Source organism: Sminthopsis crassicaudata, chromosome 1 (assembly GCF_048593235.1).
Source record: "Sminthopsis crassicaudata isolate SCR6 chromosome 1, ASM4859323v1, whole genome shotgun sequence".
Taxonomy (NCBI): domain Eukaryota; kingdom Metazoa; phylum Chordata; class Mammalia; order Dasyuromorphia; family Dasyuridae; genus Sminthopsis; species Sminthopsis crassicaudata.
The window spans coordinates 413,919,555-413,944,377 of record NC_133617.1 but is presented as its reverse complement, the minus strand read 5'-3'; the positions used below and the strand labels follow the sequence as shown (position 1 = coordinate 413,944,377).

Sequence of the window (24,823 nt, the reverse complement as noted above, 5' to 3'; positions counted from 1 at the left end):
ATTATGCTTCAGGTAAAGCCAAAAAAGCAGGGGTAGCTATCCTTATCTCAGATCAAGCAAAAGCAGAAGTAGATCTCGTTAAAAAAGATAAGGAAGGAAACTATATCCTGCTGAAAGGTAGCATAAATAATGAAGCCATATCAATACTAAACATATATGCACCAAGTGGTATAGCATCTAACTTTCTAAAGGAAAAGTTAAGAGAACTGCAAGAAGAAATAGACAGTAAAACTATAATAGTGGGAGATCACAACCTTGCACTCTCAGATTTAGACAAATCAAACCACAAAACAAACAAGAAAGAAATTAAAAAAGTAAATAGAACATTAGAAAAACTAGGTATGATAGACCTTTGGAGAAAACTGAATGGCAATAGGAAGGAATATACTTTCTTCTCAGCAGTTCATGGATCCTATACAAAAATTGACCATATACTAGGACATAAAGATCTCAAAATTAAATGTAGGAAGGCAGAAATAATAAATGCCTTCTTCTCAGATCACAATGCAATAAAAGCTACATTCAGTAAAAAGTTAGGGGTAAATAGACCAAAAAGTAATTGGAAACTGAATAATCTCATCTTAAAGAATGACTGGGTGAAAGAGCAAATTATAGAAACAATTAACAATTTCACCCAAGATAATGATAATGATGAGACATCATATCAAAATCTTTGGGATGCAGCTAAAGCGGTAATAAGGGGAAATTTTATATCTTTAGAGGCTTATTTGAAGAAAATTGAGAAAGAGAAGATTAACGAATTGGGCTTACAACTTAAAAGGCTAGAAAAAGACCAAATTATAAACCCCCAACCAAAAATTAAACTCGAAATACAAAAATTAAAAGGAGAAATCAATAAAATTGAAAGTAAAAAAACTATTGAATTAATAAATAAAACCAAGAGTTGGTTTTATGAAAAAGCCAATAAAATAGATAAACCTTTGGTAAATTTGATCAAAAAAAAGAAAGAGGAAAATCAAATTGATAGTCTTACAAATGAAAAGGGGGATCTTTCCACCAATGAAGAGGAAATTAGAGAAATAATAAGGAGTTACTTTGCCCAACTTTATGCCAATAAATTTGATAACTTAAATGAAATGGATGACTTCCTCCAAAAATATAGGCTCCCTAGATTAACAGAGGAGGAGATAAATTGCTTAAATAGTCCCATTTCAGAAAAAGAAATAGAACAAGCTATTAATCAACTCCCCAGGAAAAAATCCCCAGGGCCAGATGGATTCACATGTGAATTCTACCATTTAAAGAACAATTAGCCCCAATGTTATATAAATTATTTGAAAAAATAGGGGATGAAGGAGTCCTACCAAATTCCTTTTATGACACAGACATGGTACTGATACCTAAACCTGGTAGATCGAAAACTGAGAAAGAAAATTATAGACCAATCTCCTTAATGAATATTGATGCTAAAATCTTAAATAAGATATTAGCAAAAAGACTTCAGAAAATCATCTCCAAGATAATACACTATGATCAAGTAGGATTTATTCCAGGAATGCAGGGCTGGTTTAATATTAGGAAAACTATTAATATAATTGACCATATTAATAATCAAATTAATAAGAACCATATGATCATCTCAATAGATGCAGAAAAAGCATTTGACAAAATCCAACATCCATTCCTACTAAAAACTCTTGAGAGTATAGGAATAAATGGATTATTCCTTAGAATAATCAGGAGTATATATTTAAGACCGTCAGTAAGCATAATATGCAATAGAAATAAACTGCAACCTTTCCCAGTAAGATCAGGAGTGAAACAAGGTTGCCCACTATCACCATTACTATTCAATATAGTACTAGAAATGCTAGCCTCGGCAATAAGAGCCGAGAAAGAGATTCAAGGAATTAGAGTAGGAAATGAGGAAATTAAACTATCACTTTTTGCAGATGACATGATGGTATACTTAGAGAACCCCAAAGACTCTGCTAAAAAGCTACTAGAAATAATTCAAAATTTCAGCAAAGTGGCAGGATACAAAATAAATCCACATAAATCCTCGGCATTTTTATATATCACTAACAAAATGCAACAGCAAGAGATACAAAGAGAAATTCCATTCCAAACAAATGTTGATAGTATAAAATATTTGGGAATCCATCTACCAAAGAAAAGTCAGGAATTATATGAGAAAAATTACAAAACACTTGCCACAAAAATAAAATCAGATTTAAATAATTGGAAAGACATTCAGTGCTCTTGGATAGGCCGAGCGAATATAATAAAGATGACAATACTCCCCAAACTAATTTATTTATTTAGTGCTATACCAATCAGACTCCCAAGAAACTATGTTAATGACCTAGAAAAAATAACAACAAAATTCATATGGAAGAATAAAAGGTCAAGAATTGCAAGGGAACTAATGAAAAAAAACTCAGAGGAAGGTGGTCTAAGTGTACCTGATCTAAAGCTATATTATATAGCAGCAGTCACCAAAACCATTTGGTATTGGCTAAGAAATAGACCGGTAGATCAGTGGAACAGATTAGATACAAAGGACAAAAAAGGGTACATCTATAGCAATCTAATCTTTGACAAACCCAAAGATTCCAACATTAGGGATAAAAATTCATTATTCGGAAAAAAACTGTTGGGAAAACTGGAAATTAGTATGGCAGAAATTAGATATGGATCCACACTTAACACCATATACCAAGATAAGATCAAAATGGGTCCATGATTTAGGCATAAAGAGGGAGATAATAAATAGATTAGAGGAACACAGGATAATCTACCTCTCAGACTTGTGGAGGAGGAAGGAATTTATGACCAGAGGAGAACTAGAGATCATTATTGATCACAAAATAGAAGATTTTGATTACATCAAACTAAAAAGTTTCTGTACAAATAATACTAATGCAAACAAGATTAGAAGGGAAGTAACAAATTGGGAAAATATTTTTAAAAACAAAGGTTCTGACAAAGGTCTCATTTCCAAAATATATAGAGAACTGACCATAATTTATAAGAAACCGAACCATTCTCCAATTGATAAATGGTCAAAGGATATGAACAGACAATTCTCAGAGGAAGAAATTGAAACTATATCCACTCACATGAAAGAGTGTTCCAAATCACTACTGATCAGAGAAATGCAAATTAAGACCACTCTGAGATACCACTACACACCTGTCAGATTGGCTAAGATGACAGGAACAAATAATGACAAATGTTGGAGGGGATGTGGGGAAATTGGGACACTAATACATTGCTGGTGGAGTTGTGAAAGAATCCAGCCATTCTGGAGAGCAATCTGGAATTATGCCCAAAAAAGTTATCAAACTGTGCATACCCTTTGACCCAGCAGCGCTACTACTGGGATTATATCCCAAAGAAATACTAAAGAGCGGAAAGAGACATATATGTGCCAAAATGTTTGTGGCAGCTCTTTTTGTTGTAGCTAGAAACTGGAAGATGAATGGATGTCCATCAGTTGGAGAATGGTTGGGTAAATTGTGGTATATGAAAGTTATGGAATATTATTGCTCAGTAAGAAATGACCAGCAGGAGGAATATAGAGAGGCCTGGAGAGACTTAAATCAACTGATGCTGAGTGAAATGAGCAGAACCAGAAGATCACTGTATACTTCAACAACAATACTATATGAGGATGTATTCTGATGGAAGTGGAAATTTTCAACATAAAGAAGATCCAACTCACTTCCAGTTGATCAATGATGGACAGAGGTAGATACACCCAGAGAAGAAACACTGGGAGGGGAATGTAAATTGTTAGCACTAATATCTGTCTGCCCAGGTTGCATGTACCTTCGGATTCTAATGTTTATTGTGCAACAAGAAAATGATATTCACACACATGTATTGTACTTAGACTATATTGTAACACATGTAAAATGTATGGTATTGCCTGTCGTCGGGGGGAGGGAATAAGGGAGGGGGGGTAATTTGGAAAAATGAATACAAGGGATAATATTATAAAATATATATATATATAATAATAAAAAAAAAGATATTATGAATCAAAGCTGCTCACAATAAGAATGATAAAGCAAAAATAGGATTCCATGAATCAATTCCTGAAAAATAATCCTAAAATGAAAAGTCCAAATAACATCATATCCTGAATTCAAAATCCTGAAGGTCATAGAAAAAATATTATGAAATTCAAATGTTTATAGATAAGATCAAATTCATACAAGATCAGTAGCTTCTGTTAGAAAGAGAAAAGAGATTGAAATTCATTATTATGGAAGGCAAAAGATGAAGGTATATAATTAAATTTTTTTAATCTGAAAAAACTTAACAAAATCTTATAGGAGAAGAATATAAATTTAATGAAATAGATAATTTCCACGAAATCCTGATTTAAAAAATGAAATCATAGTTGAGTAGATACTTTGAAATGCAAGTACAGGAATTTGGAAAAACACATAAAACTAAATATATATAAGAAATGAGAAAGAATATGTGATGATAGAGACTTCATATTCTGATAAAAGGAACAACCAATGTCCCTAGACAATCCTACCTAATGACTTAAAGGAAACTGGAGGAAGTAAACAAGATAGAGCTTAAGAGTGGTTTTGATGACTTTAAGAAAGGAAAGTAAGAGAAGGAAAACAATAATTTATGTAACAGGGATCCTAATACTCATATAATCTGAATATTTAAGAAGAAGCACATATAAATATGGAGGAAGAAATTGGAGAACTGTGCCATTAAGTAAGAGCTTTCATGTGAATCAAATGAGGGAGAGTTGATCTGAAAGCAGAATAAAAGGAAATAAAGGGCAACAAAAACAAAAATCATACAATTTTGCTCAATAGAAGTTGAAGAATGTGAAGGCATTGAAAACTTGCACATAACAGAAACTCCAAAAATGTTACCAAACAATGAAATGCATAGTTTAAAAAACAGCACCAATGTCCAAGATAATTTTGAAAAGGAGATGGGTGTACTTGGATTGGAATTTCAAAAAAAAGTCTTATTTGAGTTTCATGTCATAAATCCAAATAATGATCCAACCATACCACAACAAAATAAACAAACAAACAAAAAAATAGCCCCATCTCCACTCACTGTTATCTGACAAAAATAACACAGAAACCACACATTGTGACCAGATGGGGATTTATATATAGAAGGTAGAACTAGATCAATAGTAGTAAAATTGTCAGCATAATTCACTATCTCAATAATAAAAAACAACAGAAATCATATGATAATCTCAATGCATTTTGTCTTTGACAAAGTACAATCTTTTATGTGAAAAAATCCTACAAATCATAGAAATAGAGGGATTTTAATATCAAAGTCAAAACCAATCATTATATTCAATGGTGTTATTCTGGAATCTTTTCAAAAAATTACTAGAAAGAAGTAAGGATGCCCAATTTCCTTACTAGCATTTGACATACTTTGGAAATATTAGTAACAGCAATGAGAAAACTGATGGTTGGTGCTTGTCCATTCTCAAAGAAGGCCAAAATGAAAACATTATGTTGAAGGTAAGGTAAGTGTGTCTGGCTGCTCAGTCCAATGCCAGTTCAGAAGACTTACCAAGTGTCACTAGGTGGCACAAAGCACTAAAATGGAAATCAGTAATACTTCTCTTTAGGAGTTGTAATTTGGTCCCAGACACATACTAGCTGTATGACCTGGGCAAGTCATTTTATCTTTCTATAAAAAGAAATAAGGTAAAATAATTTCAATGGCCAAATATGGCAAAGAAGAGATACAAGTACACATGTTTGTTGATGTTATGATGGTTTACTTGGAAAAATCCTAAGTAATCATTAAGATATTTATAGAAACAATTAGCAGCTTCAATTGTATGGCAAAAAATAAATCCTTAGGTGGAGCCAAGATGGCGGAGAAGATACACGCGATTTTGTGAGATCCTTTCTTCCCTCATTACCAAGTAGTTAAATCAGCCTCAAAAATACCGCTGGACTGATAGAAACCACAAGGTCTGGAAGCACGACTTACCAGCTGAAGAGAATCTGGAGTTTCAACAGAGAAGGTTGGTTCCCAGGAGAGGAAGAAAAAAGGCCAGCACAGACAGGGTGAGGTGCTAGCACACTACGCCGATTTGGCTGGGGAGGGCTCTGGGATCAGAGAAGCCACTGAGATAGAGGAATCTGGTACAGGCTGTTAGCTCTTCTCTGCTTATAAAACAGCAGTCCAGAAGAGAACTCAAGCCACTTTAAAATATAAAGCCAGATACTAGAACCACCCCAATCCAGAAGTGACCTAACAGATCTCGGCACAGCAGTGTGCCCCGGCTTCTGCTGCCTGGGACTTCACCTGGGGGTAGTTAAGAGAATGAAAAGTGGGGACACGGCCCAAGGCAACATCTAATTCACACGGTAGCTGGCTTGGCAGGAAGCTGTGGAGCTCAGCCCCGGGAAGTCTCAGAGAAGCGGAACTTTTGAAATAGGGACTGCGGTTTCTGGGCAGACACTTCCAGTTTGAGTGCAGGGGCTTTTCACTTCAGCTGCTGACATCCACGCCCCACGGGACGCATAGGCTGGGCTTTGTGTCACCTTTATTGTTCAGTCTTAAACCTCAGGGAAGTTGCTAGGACACACAGAGCACTCAAAGCTCAGCCATGCTAATCATCTCTGAGGCACTTCCAGGGAGGGGGTGGGGAACTCTCTCACAGAGCTGTCTCTTAGCTCAGGTGCAGGAGCCACTGCATCCATCCAGTCTGGGAGGAAGCTGGTGAAGAAATAAATAAATAAACTTCTTATCCCAGGGACAGACCCCAAAAGATTTTTTAATCATGAGTAAAAAGCCAAGAAGAACTATTGATGCTTTCTACAGAGAAAGAGTGGATATCCAACCCCGAGGAAGTTAATAGTAGAGAGTCAGCAGATAACAGCCTAAAGAGGAACGATACCTGCCCCCCATCACATAACTCTCTCCTAGATAAGCCTATTAAAAAATTAAGAGAGTTTGAAGAAAAATGGGGAAAGGAAAGAGAAGCTATGATAGAGAATAACAATTTCCTGAAATCTGAATTGGAAAAAATAAAGAATTCACAGGAGATTCAGGGAAACAAAATTTGTGAATTAGAAAAGGTTAAAAAATCACAGGAAAGTAGGATTTCTGAATTGGAAAAGATAAAAAAAATCTCAAGAAAATAGGATTTCTGAATTGGAAAAAGAAAATAATTCTCTAAAAAAATTTAGGGAACACCCAGAGAAGGAACACTGGGAAGTGAATGTAAATTGTTAGCACTACTGTCTATCTACCCAGGTTACTTATACCTTCGGAAGCTAATAATTAATGTGCAACAAGAAAATGGTATTTACACACATATATTGTATCTAGGTTATATTGTAACACATGTAAAATGTATGGGATTACCTGCCATCGGGGGGAGGGAGTGGAGGGAGGGAGGGGATAATTTGGAAAAATGAATAATAAAAAAAAAAAAAGATAAGGGGGGAAATAAGAAAATAACATTATTTCTACCTGCACCTATTTCTTTTATTTGAGCATACCCAGGCATGTTCTGTTTGCTTTCAATACAACAATTAGGAAGTAGGGAAATGAGTCCCTTGTCAAGCTATGTGTGATTCATGAGCTTTTAATTTATTACCTTCTTTCACCCATATTATGGTTTCTTTTTGGAAGTACTTTTTAATGCTTTAGAATGTCATGGAAGAAAGGATCTTTTGATGGTCCCTCTGCCCTGTGACAGTAGCAAGAAAGCAATGTGCTACATCTGATAAAAGAGACACTCTCCATCTGATACCTGCTTGGATGCAGCCCTCCAAACAAGATGTGAGAGCAGTAAGGGCACAAAAAGGCCCATTCTCAAGGTCAGGAGTTAGATAATAAAGGATCCTAATTCTATTTCCTATCTAGGTTATCTTGAGCACTTTGCATCTGTGAACTTCAAATAAATTGAAAGGCAATCAAATGAAGCGGTCAACTAAATAATTTCTAATGCCTATCCCTTCTGGCTACAAATCTTATAATAACTCTTGTGATAATTGCACACTTATTTAGAAAGTTCTTTTATCAATACTTAAATGTACTTAGTTAACAAACTTTGAATTAAAATATAGAAATTTTATACCAATTTCAAAAAAAAAATTAGGGAAATGGAAAAAATTCAACAGAGCAAAATAATTCACTTAAAAACTCAATTGGGCATATACAAAAAGAACTAAAAGATGTGAATGAAGAAAATAACTCCTTAAAAATCAGGATAGAACAAATAAAAATGAATGATTCTTTGAGAACCCAAGAATCAGTCAAACAAAACAAAACAAAAAAAAAAAAAAAAAAAAAGCTGGAGAATAACGTCAAATACTTACTGAGAAAATCTATACACCTGGAAAATGGATCTAGGAGAGATAATCTGAGGATCATTGGACTTCCCAAAATCTATGATCAAAAAAAGAGCCTAGATTCTATTTTACAGGAAATCATTAAAGAGAACTGTCCAGAGATAATAGAAACAGAAGGGAAAATAGGCGTCGAAAGAATTCATCAAACTCCTTCTGGAAAAGACCCTAAAAAAAGAACACCATGGAATATTGTGACTAAGCTGCAGAATTACCACACAAAGGAAAAAAATCTTGCAAGCAGCTAGAAAAAAACAATTTAAATACCAAGGTGCCACAATAAGGGTCACTTAAGATCTGGCTGCCTCCACATTAAAGGATCGAAAGGCCTAGAACCTGATATTCCGAAAGGCAAAAGATCAAGGATTGCAACCAAGAATAGACTACCCAGCTAAGTTTAGCATTTTCTTCCATGGAAGAAAATGGTCATTCAATGAAACAGAGGAATTCCATTTGTTTCTAAGAAAAAAACCAGACTTAAACAAAAAATTTTGATCTACATCCACAAGACTGAAGAGAAACAGAAAAAGGTAAACAGAACTCTTGAGAACTATATCTCTGTTGTGGATATACAGAAAGTCTACATGGATAATTTGACTTTACTGATATTAAAAAAAAGGGGGAGAGTAGTAAAGGGAAGAGGGTAGTATCAGAAAAAGGGGAGGGAGTGATAAAAAGAGGGAAACTGCATCCCAGGAAGAGGCATAGAAAATATACCATATCTGAGGGAATTTAGAGAGGGGGAAAAAGATTGTGTGAATCTTACTCTCATCAGAAGAGGCTCAAAGAGTAAATAATTGACATAATTGTTTTTCAGAGAATTCTGAAATTAAAAGGGGGGAGAGGAAAAGGGAAAAGGAAAAGGGGAATAAGGGAAGGAACTTGGAAGGAGGGAGGAGGGATACTAAAAAAGGGTGGGCTGTGCATCACAAGTGGGGTCTACAAATTAAATAATGGGGAAGGGGTTCAGGGGGGTCAAGGGAAAAAGCAGAATCTGGGGATAATATGATGGCAGGAAATACAGAATTAGTAATTTTTTTTTAATTCATTTTTCCAAATTATGCCCTCCCTCCCCGCTATGGCAGGTAATCCCATACATTTTACATGTGTTACAATATAACCTAGATACAATATATGTGTGTAAATACAATTTTCTTGTTGTACATTAATTATTAGCTTCTGAAGGTATAAGTAACATGGGTAGATAGACAGCAGTGCTAACAATTTACATTCGCTTCCCAGTGTTCCTTCTCTGGGTATAGTTATTTCTGTCCATCATTGATCAACTGGAAGTGAGTTGGATCTTCTTTATGTTGAAGATTTCCACTTCCATCAGAATACATCCTCATACAGTATTGTTGTTGAAGTGTGATCTTCTGGTTCTACTCATTTCGCTCAGCAACAGTTGATTTAAGTCTCTCCAAGCCTCTCTGTATTCCTCCTGCTGGTCATTTCTTACAGAGCAATAATATTCCATAATCTTCATATACCACAATTTACCCAACCACTCTCCAATTGATGGACATACATTCAACTTCCAGTTTCTAGCTACAACAAAAAGAGCTGCCACAAACATCTTGGCACATACAGGTCCCTTTCCACTCTTTAGTATTTCTTTGGGATATAATCCCAATAACAGCAATGCTGGGTCAAAGGGTATGCACAGTTTGATAACTTTTTGGGCATAGTTCCAAATTGCTCTCCAGAATGGCTGGATTCTTTCACAACTCCACCAACAATGTATCAGTGTACCAGTTTTCCCACATCCCCTCCAACATTCATCATTATTTGTTCCTGTCATCTTAACCAATCTGACAGGTGTGTAGTGGTATCTCAGAGTTGTCTTAATTTGCATTTCTCTAATCAGTAGTGATTTGGAACACTCTTTCATATGAGTGGAAATAGTTTTAATTTCATCATCTGAGAATTGTCTGTTCATATCCCTTGACCATTTATCAATTAGAGAATGGTTTGGTTTCCTATAAATCAGGGTCAGTTCTCTATATATTTTGGAAATGAGACCTTTGTCAGAACCTTTACTTTTAAAAATATTTTCCCAATTTGTTACTTCCCTTCTAATATTGTTTGCATTAGTATTGTTTGTACAGAAACTTTTTAGTTCGATGTAATCAAAATCTTTTATTTTGTGATCAATAATGATCTCTACTTCTCCTCTGGTCATAAATTCCTTCCTCCTCCACAGGTCTGAGAGGTAGACTATCCTCTGTTCCTCTAATCTATTTATGATCTCATTCTTTATGCCTAAATCATGGACCCATTTTGATCTTATCTTGGTATATGGTGTTAAGTGTGGATCCAATTCTAATTTCTGCCATACTAATTTCCAGTTTTCCCAACAGTTTCTTCCGAATAATGAATTTTTGTCCCTAATGTTGGTATCTTTGGTTTGTCAAAGATTAGATTGCTATAGATGTACCCTTTTTTGTCCTTTGTATCTAATCTGTTCCACTGATCTACCGGTCTATTTCTTAGCCAGTACCAAATGGTTTTGGTGACTGCTGCTATATAATATAGCTTTAGATCAGGTACACTTAGACCACCTTCCTCTGACTTTTTTTTTCATTAGTTCCCTTGCAATTCTCGACCTTTTATTCTTCCATATGAATTTTGTTGTTATTTTTTCTAGGTCATTAAAATAGTTTCTTGGGAGTCTGATTGGTATAGCACTAAATAAATAGATTAGTTTGGGGAGTATTGTCATCTTTATTATATTTGCTCGGCCTATCCAAGAGCACTGAATATCTTTCCGATTATTTAAATCTGACTTTATTTTTGTGGCAAATGTTTTGTAATTTTTCTCATATAATTCCTGACTATTCTTTGGTAGATGGATTCCCAAATACTTTATACTCTCAACATTTGTTGGAATGGAATTTCTCTTTGTATCTCTTGCTGTTGCATTTTGTTGGTGATATATAAGAATGCTGAGATTTATTTTGTATGCTGCCACTTTGCTAAAATTCTGAATTATTTCTAATAGCTTTTTAGCAGAGTCTTTGGGGTTCTCTAAGTATACCATCATGTCATCTGCAAAGAGTGATAGTCTGATTTCCTCATTTCCTAGTCTAATTCCTTGAATCTCTTTCTCAGCTCTTATTGCCAAGGCTAGCGTTTCTAATACTATATTGAATAGTAATGGCGATAGTGGGCAACCTTGTTTCACTCCTGATCTTACTGGGAAAGGTTGCAGTTTATTTCTATTGCATATTATGCTTACTGATGGTCTTAAATATATGCTCCTGATTATTCTAAGGAATAATCCATTTATTCCTATACTCTCAAGAGTTTTTAGTAGGAATGGATGTTGGATTTTGTCAAATGCATTTTCTGCATCTATTGAGATGATCATATGGTTTTTATTAATTTGATTATTAATATGGTCAGTTATATTAATAGTTTTCCTAATATTAAACCAGCCCTGCATTCCTGGTATGAATCCTACTTGATCATAGTGTATTATCCTGGGGATGATTTTCTGAAGTCTTTTTGCTAATATCTTATTTAAGATTTTAGCATCAATATTCATTAAGGAAATTGTTCTGTAATTTTCTTCCTCAGTTTTTGATCGACCTGGTTTAGGTATCAGTACCATGTCTGTGTCATAAAAGGAGTTTGGTAGGACTCCTTCATTCCCTATTTTTTCAAATAGTTTATATAGCATGGGGCTAATTGTTCTTTAAATGTTTGGTAGAATTCACATGTAAATCCAACTGGTCCAGGGGATTTTTTCCTGGGGAGTTGATTAATAGCTTGTTCTATTTCTTTTTCTTAAATGGGACTATTTGAGCAATTTATTTCCTCCTCTGTTAATCTAGGAAGCCTATATTTTTGGAGGAAGTCATCCATTTCACTTAAGTTATCAAATTTATTGGCATAAAGTTGGGCAAAGTAACTCCTTATTATTTCTCTAATTTCCTCTTCATTGGTGGAAAGATCCCCCTTTTCATTAGTAAGACTATTTGATTTTCCTCTTTCTTTTTTCTGATCAGATTTACCAAAGGTTTATCTATTTTATTGGCTTTTTCATAAAACCAACTCTTGGTTTTATTTATTAATTCAATAGTTTTTTTTACTTTCAATATTATTGATTTCTCCTTTTAATTTTTGTATTTCAAGTTTAATTTTTGGTTGGGGGTTTTTAATTTGGTCTTTTTCTAGCCTTTTAAGTTGCAAGCCCAATTTGTTAATCTTCTCTTTCTCTATTTTCTTCAAATAAGCCTCTAAAGATATAAAATTTCCCCTTATTACTGCTTTAGCTGCATCCCACAGATTTTGGTATGATGTCTCATCATTGTCATTATCTTGGGTGAAATTATTAATTTTTTCTATAATTTGCTCTTTCACCCAGTTATTTTTTAAGATGAGATTATTCAGTTTCCAATTACTTTTTGGTCTATTTACCCCTAACTTTTTACTGAATGTAGCTTTTATTGCATTGTGGTCTGAGAATAAGGCATTTATTATTTCTGCATTCCTACATTTAATTTTGAGATCTTTATGTCCTAATATATGGTCAATTTTTGTATAGGATCCATGAATTCCTGAGAAGAAAGTATATTCCTTTCTATTGCCATTCAGTTTTCTCCAAAGGTCTATCATACCTAGTTTTTCTAATGTTCTATTTACTTTTTAAATTTCTTTCTTGTTTGTTTTGTGGTTTGATTTGTCTAAATCTGAGAGTGCAAGGTTGAGATCTCCCACTATTATAGTTTTACTGTCTATTTCTTCTTGCAACTCTCTTAACTTTTCCTTTAGAAAGTTAGATTCTATACCACTTGGTGCATATATGTTTAGTATTGATATGGCTTCATTATTTATGCTACCTTTCAGCAGGATATAGTTTCCTTCCTTATCTCTTTTAACTAGATCAACTTCTGCTTTTGCTTGATCTGAGATAAGGATAGCTACCCCTGTTTTTTTGGCTTTACCTGAAGCATAATAGATTCTGCTCCAACCTTTTACCTTTACTCTATATGTATCTCCCTGCTTTAAGTGTGTTTCCTGTAAACAACATATTGTAGGGTTCTGATTTTTGATCCAGTCTGCTATCCATCTCCTTTTGATGGGAGCGTTCATCCCATTCACATTTACAGTTAAAATTACTAATTCTGTATTTCCTGCCATCATATTATCCCCATATTATGCTTTTTCCCTTGACCCCCCTGAACCCCTTCCCCAATATTCAATTTATAGACCCCCCTTGTGACGCACAGCCCTCCCCCCCTTTTTTTTTAGTATCCCTCCCCCCTCCCTCCATGTCCCTTCCCTTATTCTCCTTTTCCTTTTCCCTTTTCCTCTCCCCTTTTGTAATGAGGTGAGAGAGAATTCTCTGAAAAACAAATATGACAATTATTTACTCTTTGAGCCTCTTCTGATGAGAGTAAGATTTACACAATGATTCTCTCCCTCTCTAAATTCCCTCAGATATGGTGTATTTTCTATGCCTCTTCCTGGGATGTAGTTTCCCTCTTTTTATCACACCCTCCCCCTTTTCTGATACTACTCCCTTCCCTTTACTACACCCCCTCCTTTTTTTCCTTTTATATCAGTAAAATCAAATTATCCATGTGTACTTTCTATATACCCACAACAGAGATATAGTTCTCAAGGGTTCTGGTTACCTTTTTCTGTTTCTCTTCAGTCTTGTGGATGTAGATCAAATTTTTTGTTTAGGTCTGGTTTTTTTCTTAGAAACAAATGGATTTCCTCTATTTCATTGAATGGCCATCTTCTTCCATGGAAAAAAATGCTAAACTTAGCTGGGTAGTTTATTCTTGGTTGCAATCCTTGATCTTTTGCCTTACGGAATATCAGGTTCTAGGCCCTTGGATCTTTTAATGTGGAGGCTGCCAGATCTTGAGTGACCCTTGGTATTTAAATTGTTTTTTTCTAGCTGCTTGCAAGATTTTCTCCTTTGTGTGGTAATTCTGCAGCTTAGCCACAATATTACATGGAGTTCTTTTTTTAGGGTCTTTTTCAGAAGGAGTTCGATGAATTCTTTCAATGCCTATTTTCCCTTCTGTTTCTATTATCTCTGGACAGTTCTCTTTGATGATTTCCTGTAAAATAGAATCTAGGCTCTTTTTGTGGTCATAGTTTTTGGGAAGTCCAATGATCCGCAGATTATCTCTCCTAGATCTATTTTCCAGGTCTATAGATTTTCCCAGTAAGTATTTGACATTGTTCTCCAGCTTCTCATTTTTTTTTGTTTTGTTTGACTGATTCTTGGGTTCTCAATGAATCATTCATTTCTATTTGTTCCAACCTGACTTTTAAGGAGTTATTTTCTTCATTCACAGTTTTTAGTTCTTTTTGTAAATGCCCAATTTCATTTTTAAATGAGTTATTTTGCTCTATTGAATTTTTTTCCATTTCCTTAATTTTTTTTTTTTGAGAATTATTTTCTTTTTCCAATTCAGAAATCTTATTTTCTTGGGACTTTTTTATCTCCTCCAATTCAGAAATCCTACTTTCCTGTGATTTTTTTTACCTTTTCTAATTCACTAATTTTGTTTCCCTGCTTCTCCTGTGAATTCTTTATTTTTTCCAACTCCAATTTCATAGCTTCTCTTTCCTTTCCCCCTTTTTCTTCAAACTCTCTTAACTTTTTAATAGTTTCTTCAAGGAGAGAGTTATGTGATTGGGGGCAGGAATCGTTCCCCTTTAGGTTGTTATCTGCTGACTCTCTGCTGTTAACTTTCTCAGGGTTGGATACCCACTCTTTCTCTGTGTAGAAGGAATCGATGGTTTTTTTGGGCTTTTTGGTCATACTTAAAAAAATCTTTTGGGGTCTGTCCCTGGGGTAGGAAATTATTTATTTATTTCTTTACCAGATTCCTCCCAGACAGAATGGATGCAGTGGCCCCTGCGCCTGAGCTAAGAGACAGCTCTGGGAGAGAGTTCCCCACCCCCTCCCTGGAAGTGCCTCAGAGGTGATCAGCACTGCTGTGCTTTGAGGGCGCTGTGTTTTAGCGCCTTCCCTGAGGTTGAGACTGAACAGTAAAGGCAACTCAAAGCCTAGCCTATGCGTCCCGGTGGGGCTTGGATGTCTGCAGCAGGTGATGTGAAAAACCCCTGTGCTCAAACTGGGAAGTGTTGCCCACTATCACCATTACTATTCAATATAGTACTAGAAATGCTAGCCTAGGCAATAAGAGCCAAGAAAGAGATTGAAGGAATTAGAATAGGAAATGAGGAAATCAAACTATCACTCTTTGCAGATGACATGATGGTATACTTAGAGAACCCCAAAGACTCTGCTAAAAAGCTATTAGAAATAATTCAGAATTTTAGCAAAGTGGCAGGATACAAAATAAATCCACATAAATCCTCAGCATTTTTATATACCACCAACAAAATGCAACAGCAAGAGATACAAAGAGAAATTCCATTCCAAACAAATGTTGAGAGTATAAAGTATTTGGGAATCCATCTAGCAAAGAAGAGTCAGGAATTATATGAGAAAAATTACAAAACACTTGCCAAAAAAATAAAGTCAGATTTAAATAATTGGAAAGACATTCAGTGCTCTTGGATAGGCCGAGTGAATATAATAAAGATGACAATACTCCCCAAACTAATGTATTTATTCAGTGCTATACCAATCAGACTCCCAAGAAACTATTTTAATGACCTAGAAAAAATAACAACAAAATTCATATGGAAGAATAAAAGGTCGAGAATTGCAAGGGAACTAATGAAAAAAAAAGTCAGAGGAAGGTGGTCTAAGTGTATCTGATCTAAAACTATATTATATAGCAGCAGTCACCAAAACCATTTAGTACTGGCTAAGAAATAGACTGGTAGATCAGGGGAACAGATTAGATTAAAAGGACAAAAAAGGGTGCATCTATAGCAATCTAATCTTTGACAAATCCAAAGATACCAACATTAGGGATAAAAAATTAGAGATAAAAAATTAGGGATAAAAAAGTAGAGGAAGCCCCATCCCCCGCAAAACAGACCAATTGTTTCTCTTGTCAATTTGTTTTCTTTGATTCCTACTCTGACAAAATGAACAAAATATTCAAATGGGCTCTAAACATTGACAGCTTTTGTATGGAGAGAGAGCAGACTTCAAACACTCAGGAGACTAAAAATAGATTGTCCCCAGATGAATCCCCTAAGAGGGATATGAGCTGCTCCTCAATACAAAAGAATCTCATAGAGGAAATGAAAAAGGCTCTCACAAGAGTGCTGGAAGAGAAATGGGAAAAGGAAAGGGAAGCTTGGCAAGAGAGCCTGGAGAAGTCATCCCATGCATTCAAAGACAGAGTGGATAAAGAAATCAAATCATTGAGAAACAAGATTAGTGAGCTGGAAAAGGTAAACAATTCCAAGGAAAACAGGATTAGTGAGCTGGAAAAAGAAAACAGCTCTCTAAAAAATAAAATGGATAAAATGGAAAAAAAAATTCCATAGAAGATAAAAACTCTATTGGACAATTACAAAGAGATATAAAAAAAAATGAGTGAAGAAAATACATCATTGAAAATTAGACTGGAACAAGTAGAAATGAATGACAAGGAGAAACCAAGAGGTAGTCAAGCAAAACCAGAGAAATGAAACAATTGAAAAGAATGTCAAGTACCTTATTAGAAAGACAACAGACCTGGAAAACAGATCCAGGAGAGCCAACTTGAGAATAATCGGACTCTCTGAAAAATGTGAGGAAAAAAAGAGCTTGGACACTATTTTTGAGGAAATTATCAAAGAGAACTGCCCAGACGTTCTGGAAACAGAGGGTAAAATAGACATTGAAAAAATTAATCGATCACCTACTGAAAGGGACCCTAAAATCAAAACGCCAAGTAATATAGTGGCCAAGTTCAAGAACCATCAGACAAAGGAAAAGATATTGGAAGCTGCTAGAAAAAAGCAATTCAGATATGGAGGAGCCACAGTAAACATAACCCAGGATCTAGCAGCGTCCACATTAAAAGAACGAAGGGCCTGGAACATGATATTCCGAAAGGCTAAGGAACTTGGTATGCAGCCAAGAATAACTTACCAAGCAAGAATGAGCATCGTTTTCCAGGGAAGAAGATGGACATTTAACAAAATAAATGAATTCCATCTATTTTTGATGAAAAAACCAGACCTACATAAAAGGTTTGATCTTCAAATACAGAACTCAAGAGATTTCTAAAAAGGTAAAAAGAAATCTTGAGAACTATACTTCTGCCAAAAAAATATATAAAGAACATATGTACAATTTGTCTTAGAAACTAGAGGTGGAAAGGAAATTATATCATAAAAAAGTGTAAAGTGGTGGTACTACATCTCATGAAGAGGCAAAGGTAACCTATTATATCTGAGAGAAAGAAAGGAGGGAGATGAACATAGTGTGTATCAATAGACATATTGGATTTATGGTGAAACTTCTTCCACTTCATTGAAAAGTGACAGGGAAGGAGTAAGCTAAGGGGAAGGGAATACAGAAATTTTGAGGAAAAGGGGTAAAATAAGGGGAGGAACTTTAAGGTGGGGGAGGGATCCTAAAAAGGGAGGGCTGTGAAAAGCAAGTGGTGTTCACAAGTTTAGAGGGAAGGAAAGGGGAAAAGCATAAGCAGGGGTTAATAGGATGGCAAGCAATACAGAATTAGTCCTTCTAACCATAAATGTGAATGGGGCAAACTGCCTCATAAAGAGGAAGCAGTTAGCAGACTGAATTAAAAGTCAGAATCCTAGTATATGTTGTTTACAGGAAACACACCTGAAACAGGGTGAGACATTCAAACTAAAAGTAAAAGGGTGGAGCAGAATATATTATGCTTCAGGCAAAACCAAAAAAGCAGGAGTAGCCATCCTCATCTCAGATCAAGCAAAAACAAAAATTGATCTAATTAAAAGAGATAAGGAAGGGCATTATATCCTGCTAAAGGGCAGCATCAATAATGAAGCAGTATCAATATTAAACATATATGCACCAAGTGGTGCAGCATCTAAATTCTTAAAAGAGAAATTAAGAGAGCTGCAAGAGGAAATAGATAGCAAAACTATAATAGTGGGAGATCTCAACCTTGCACTCTCAGAATTAGATAAATCAAACCACAAAATAAATAAGAAAGAAGTCAAAGAGTAAATAGAATACTAGGAAAGTTTGATATGATAGATCTTTGGCGAAAGCTAAATGGAGACAGAAAGGAGTATACTTTCTTCTCAGCAGTTCATGGAACCTACACAAAAATTGATCATATACTAGGGCATAAAACCTCAAAATCAAATGCAGTAAGGCAGAAATAGTAAATGCATCCTTTTCAGACCACAATGCAATCAAAATTACATTTAATAAAAAGCCAGGGGAAAATAGACCAAAAAATAATTGGAAACTAAATAATCTTAAACTTAAAGAATGATCGGGTAAAACAGCAAATCATAGACATAATTAATAACTTCACCCAAGAAAATGACAAAAATGAGATATCATACCAAAATGTGTGGGATACAGCCAAAGCAGTAATAAGGGGACGTTTTATATCTCTACAGGCCTACTTGCATAAAATAGAGAAAGAGAGGGCCAACGAATTGGGCTTACAACTAAAATTGCTAGAAAAGGAACAAATTAAAAACCCCCAGACAAACACAAAACTTGAAATTCAAAAAATAAAAGGTGAGATTAATAAGATTGAAAGTAAAAAAAAAAAACAAAAAAAAACTTTTGAATCAATTAATAAAACTAAGAGTTGGTTCTATGAAAAAACCAACAAAATAGACAAACCCTTAGTAAACCTTATTTAAAAAAGGAAAGAGAAAAAGCAAATTGTTAGTCTTGAAAATGAAAAGGGTGAACTCACCACCAATGAAGAGGAAATTAGAACAATAGTTAGGAGCTACTTTGCTCAACTTTATGCCGATAAATTCGATAACTTAAATGAAATGGAAGAATACCTTCAAAAATATAGCTTGCCCAGATTAACAGAGGAAGAAGTAAGTAGTCTAAATAGTCCCATCTCAGAAAAAGAAATAGACCAAGCTATTAACCAACTTCCTAAGAAAAAGTCCCCATGACCAGATGAATTTACATGTGAATTCTACCAAACATTTAAAGAACAACTAACTCCAATGCTATGTAAACTATTTGAAAAAATAGGGATTGAAGGAGTTCTACCAAATTCCTTCTATGACACAGACATGGTACTGATACCTAAACCAGGTAGATCGAAAACTGAGAAAGAAAACTATAGACCAATTTCCTTAATGAATATTGATGCTAAAATCTTAAATAAGATATTAGGAAATAGACTTCAGAAAATCATCCCAGAATAATACACTTTGACCAAGTGGGATTTATACCAGGAATGCAGGGCTGGTTTAATATTAGGAAAACTATTAGTATAATTGACCATATTAATAATCAAATTAATAAAAACCATATGATCATGTCAATAGATGCAGAAAAAGCATTTGACAAAATCCAACATCCATTCCTACTAAAAACGCTTGAGAGTATAGGAATAAATGGACTATTCCTTAAAATAATAAGGAGCATATATTTAAAACCTTCAGTAAACATCATATGTAATGGCAATAAACTAGAACCTTTCCCTATAAGATCAGGAGTGAAACAAGGTTGCCCACTATCACCATTACTTTTCAATATAGTACTAGAAACTCTAGCCTCAGCAATAAGAGCTGAGAAAGAGATTCAAGAAATTAGAGTAGGAAATTAGGAAATCAAATTATCACTTTTCGCAGATGACATGATGGTATACTTAGAGAACCCCAAAGACTCTGCTAAAAAGCTATTAGAAATAATTCAGAATTTTAGCAAAGTTACAGGATACAAAATAAATCCACATAAATCCTCAGCATTTGTATACATTACCAACACAATCCAACAGCAAGAGATACAAAGAGAAATTCCATTCAAAATAATGGTTGATAGTATAAAATATTTGGGAATATATCTACCAAAGGAGAGTCCGGAAAAATTACAAACACTTGCCACAAAAATAAAGTCAGATTTAAATAATCGGAAAGATATTCAGTGCTCTTGGCTAGGCCGAGCAAATATAATTAAGATGACAATACTCCCTAAACTAATCTATTTATTTAGTGCTATACCAATCAGACTTCCAAGAAACTATTTTAATAACCTAGAAAAAAATAACAACAGAATTCATATGGAACAACAAAAGGTCGAGAATTTCAAGGGAAGTAATGAAAAAAAAAATTTAAGTGAAGGTGATCTAGCTGTACCTGATCTAGAACTGTATTATAAAGCAACAGTCACCAAAACCATTTGGTATTGGCTAAGAAATAGACTAGTTGATCAGTGGCATAGGTTAGGTTCACAGGGCAAGATAGTGAATAAAAATAGCAATCTAGTGTTTGACAAACCCAAAGATCCCAAATTTTGGGCTAAGAATTCATTATTTGACAAAAACTGCTGGGAAAACTGGAAATTAGTATGGCAGAAACTAGGCATGGACCCACATTTAACACCACATACTAAGATTAGATCAAAATGGCCCCAAGATTTAGGCATAAAGAACGAAATCATAAATAAATTGGAGGAACATGGGATGGATTACCTCTCAGACTTGTGGAGGAGGAAGGAGTTTGTGTCCAAGGGAGAACTAGAGACCATTATTGATCACAAAATAGAAAATTTCGATTACACCAAATTAAAAAGTTTCTGCACAACAAAACTAATGGAAACAAGATTAGAAGGGAAGTAATAAATTGGGAAAACATTTTTACAGTTAAAGGTTCTGATAAAGGCCTCATCTCCAAAATATAAAGAGAATTGAGTTTAATTTATAAGAAATCAAGCCATTCTCCAATTGATAAATGGTCAAAGGATATGAACAGACAATTTCAGATGATGAAATTCAAACTATTTCCACTCATATGAAAATGTTCCAAATCACTATGGATCAGAGAAATGCAAATTAAGACAACTCTGAGATATCATTACACACCTGTCAGATTGGCTAAGATGACAGGAACAAATAACGATGAATGTTGGAGGGGCTGTGGGAAAACTGGGACACTGATGCATTGTTGGGTAGAGTTGTGAAAGAATCCAACCATTCTGGAGAGCAATATTGAATTATTCCCAAAAAGTTATCAAAATATGCATACCCTTTGACCCAGAAGTGCTACTACTGGGCTTATACCCCAAGGAAATACTAAAGAAGGGAAAGGGACCTGTATGTGCCAAAATGTTTGTGGCAGCTCTTTCCATAGTGGCCAGAAACTGGAAGATGAATGGATGTCCATCAATTGGAGAATGGCTTGGTAAATTATGGTATATGAAGGTTATGGAATATTATTGCTCTGTAAGAAATGACCAGCAGGAGGAATACAGAGAGGCTTGGAGAGACTTACATCAACTGATGCTGTGTGAAATGAATAGAACCAGAAGATCGCTGTACACTTCAATGTTGTATGAAGATGTATTCTGATGGAAGTGGATATCTTCAACATAAAGAAGATCCAACTCACTTCCAGTTGGTCAATGATGGACAGAAACAACTATACCCAGAGAAGGAACGCTGGGAAGTGAATGTAAACTGTTAGAACTACTGTCTATTACCCAGGTTACTTATACCTTTGGAATCTAATATTTAATGTGCAACAAGAAAATGGTATCTACACACATATATTGTATCTAGATTATATTGTAACACATGTAAAATATATGGGATTGCCTGTCATCAAGGAGAGGGAGTAGAAGGAGGAAGGGTATAATTTGGAAAAATGAATACAAGGAATAATGTTAAAAAAAAATAAAGAACCATAGTTCATATATGGCTAAAGGCAATTAATACCAAAATTTTTGTTATGTTGTCTTATTATTGTCATTCTCATTAATGAAATTATAGATTTTTTCTAAAAAAAAATAACAAATCCTTAGAAATCAACAGAATTTCTTTTTTTTGTATTTTAATTTTTAATTTTTTATTAATTTTTAAAATTATAACATTTTTGACAATACATATGCATAGGTAATTTTCTTTTTACAACATTATCCCTTGTACTCCCTTCTATTCCAAAATTTTCCCCTCCTTCCCTCCACCCCCTCCCCTAGATGGCAGGCATTCCCATAAAGATTAAATATCTTATAGTATATCCTAGGTACCATATATATGTGCAGAACTGTATTTTGTTGTTGTTGTTGTTGCAAAGGAAAGATTGTATTCAGAAGGTACAAATAATCTGGGAAGAAAAACAAAACAAAACAAATAAACAAAGAAAAAACAAAAACAAAACACCTCTAAACTTGATCACATTGATAAATGAAGTATTCTGTATTCCTATCATTGAAGGATAGGAGAGAAATCCAGACCTGTGATTTCATTAATTATGCAATTTATGTACTTATGATGCAATTTACTCATATTCCAGAAATAGTTCAGCCACTCCCTACTCTATACCAACGTGTTTTCTTTAGAAATGTATTGACATATACTTCCTATGTCAAATGGTATGAACACTTTAATACCTTTCCTTGCCATCCATTTTTAAAGTGGCCTGTGTATGAATTAGGCCTTTTGTTATAGCAAATTGAACAGTGTATTTGGAGTGAAAAATCTTGTCTTCCTGTCTTGGTTCTGATACCTCCTGACTGTGTGGTCTTGGGCATGTCAATGCACTTTTCCTAATCTCAGCTTTCTTTTCTGTAGGAAAGGATGACTGATATATTACCTATATCATCATGATGTTTATTGTAAGGAAAGTGCTATGTAAATGTGGCTCTTGTCACCAAGGAAGGCTGCTTTCCATTTTTGCACCTTGCAAGCTTAATATTTTATCTATAAGATTACCAACCACATGAAAGCTGATATCTACTCTGCCATACATCTTCATGAGTGAGAAGGAGAAAGATAACTCATTGGAAGCAGTGGTTTCTGGACACCTCGTGAATTATCCCACTTCTTATGCAGATAAATGCCATGACAGATTAGTTATTAAATGTAAAATATACTGTACAATATAAATCTTTCCTCATGTTGCTCTCTGCATGACAGAAAGTGCTCCAGAGACAAGACTAGAAAATTAAGTGTTGGGAAAGAAGGAAGTGAAGAGGAAGCTGCAAAAAGCATGGATCCTTAGGAGACTTTGAGGAACAAAGAGTGGGTTGAACTATAGGAACTATTGAATGGTGATTAGGTGACATGGTTGCAATGGTAAGTAACTTTTTGTAAAGGAAGAGTATACCTAGTGATGGGAGTGGGGGAGAAGCTAAACTCTTAGAATAAAATAAATTGGTTTAGTCAAAGGGAACCTAATTTTCTATCTACAAAGCAAAACTTTCTAACAATTCTAAAAATGGAATGGGCTAGGAGGTCCCCTTCCTAAAGATCTCCAGGCAATAGTTGGATGATGACTTTGGGGAAGTTATTCTTTTTTATTTTTACAAAAATTTTATGCTTAGATAATTTTCCAGCATTGACAATTGCAAAACTTTTTGTTTCAACTTGGGGAAGTTATTAAAGAGAAAGTTCTCAGTCAAGTACAGTTCAGACAAAATGGATCCTCATCTTCCTTCCAGATCTTAGGATCCATGATTCTATATTTTGTTCAATTATGACAAGAAGGTAAAGACAATCTCCAAAGAGGTCTCTAAAAATGCTTTGCAATTTTGTATTTCAATGTCAACAGCAAACTGAACTTCCTAGTATAACAGGAACGATAGACAGAAAAACGACTTAGTCACAAGAATGTTCATTCTCCATTCAGAGCATGTAATATCTTACATGTGTATAGCTGTGTCCATTTGGATATATTATTCATATTTGCACTAATTTTTGTCCTATGTGATAAATTGTAGTAGCTAAATTTCATTTTATACTTTCTCTGAAATAATGAGGAAGTTACTATGGCCCCATGATTCTAGACATCTGCATCATGGGAATTTGTCAGCCTTCTTTGAAAAGACTTTATAATCTGGGTTCTACCAGGTATTTCTCTTTTTCTAAAGTTCTTTGCCATTTAAAGAACCGTTTATAGCAACCCTTTACATTGATAGAATTATCTATCCAGAGCACCTCAGAGGTCAGTTTAACCTTTAATTTTATAGCTAAGGCCAGAGAAATTAAGTGGCTTGCCTAAGTCACACAGATAGTAAGAATCAGAGACAAATTTTGACTTTAGGCTCAACTGTTTAAGGGGGGAACTGATGGGGATTGAGGTCCCTTTTAAGATTCCTTTCTAATTGCCCAACCCATGGCTGACCTTGATTCACAAATCCCGGTCAAAGGCACCCTTTGAATATCTGGGCCCAGCCCTACTATCAACTCAGCTTCCCCCCACTCTCACCTGATCTGAGCTAACTGAAAAGCCCACCAAGAATTTAGGGGTACTGCCCATCATCTTCTAGGTATAAAAGAAATGAGCTGGAGTGCTCTCTTGGCAGGAGCCCTCCCAGCCAACACATGGTATCCTTCCAGCTATGTAAGGGTTCCTGCCTGCCCAGTGGCCACCTCTGGCCCTGGTGTCTTTCT

The 24,823-nt window shown here is 34.9% G+C and overlaps 1 long non-coding RNA gene across 2 annotated transcripts in view; it reads left to right on the top strand.

Moving 5' to 3' along the window:
* LOC141554829 (uncharacterized) overlaps window positions 1-24,823 on the top strand; it is a 98,499-nt gene that overhangs the window by 52,102 nt on the left and 21,574 nt on the right. For both annotated transcript variants that reach the window (XR_012485975.1, XR_012485973.1), the window contains one exon: window positions 23,348-23,506. This is a non-coding gene — a long non-coding RNA (uncharacterized LOC141554829). The remainder of the gene's footprint in view (window positions 1-23,347; window positions 23,507-24,823) is intronic.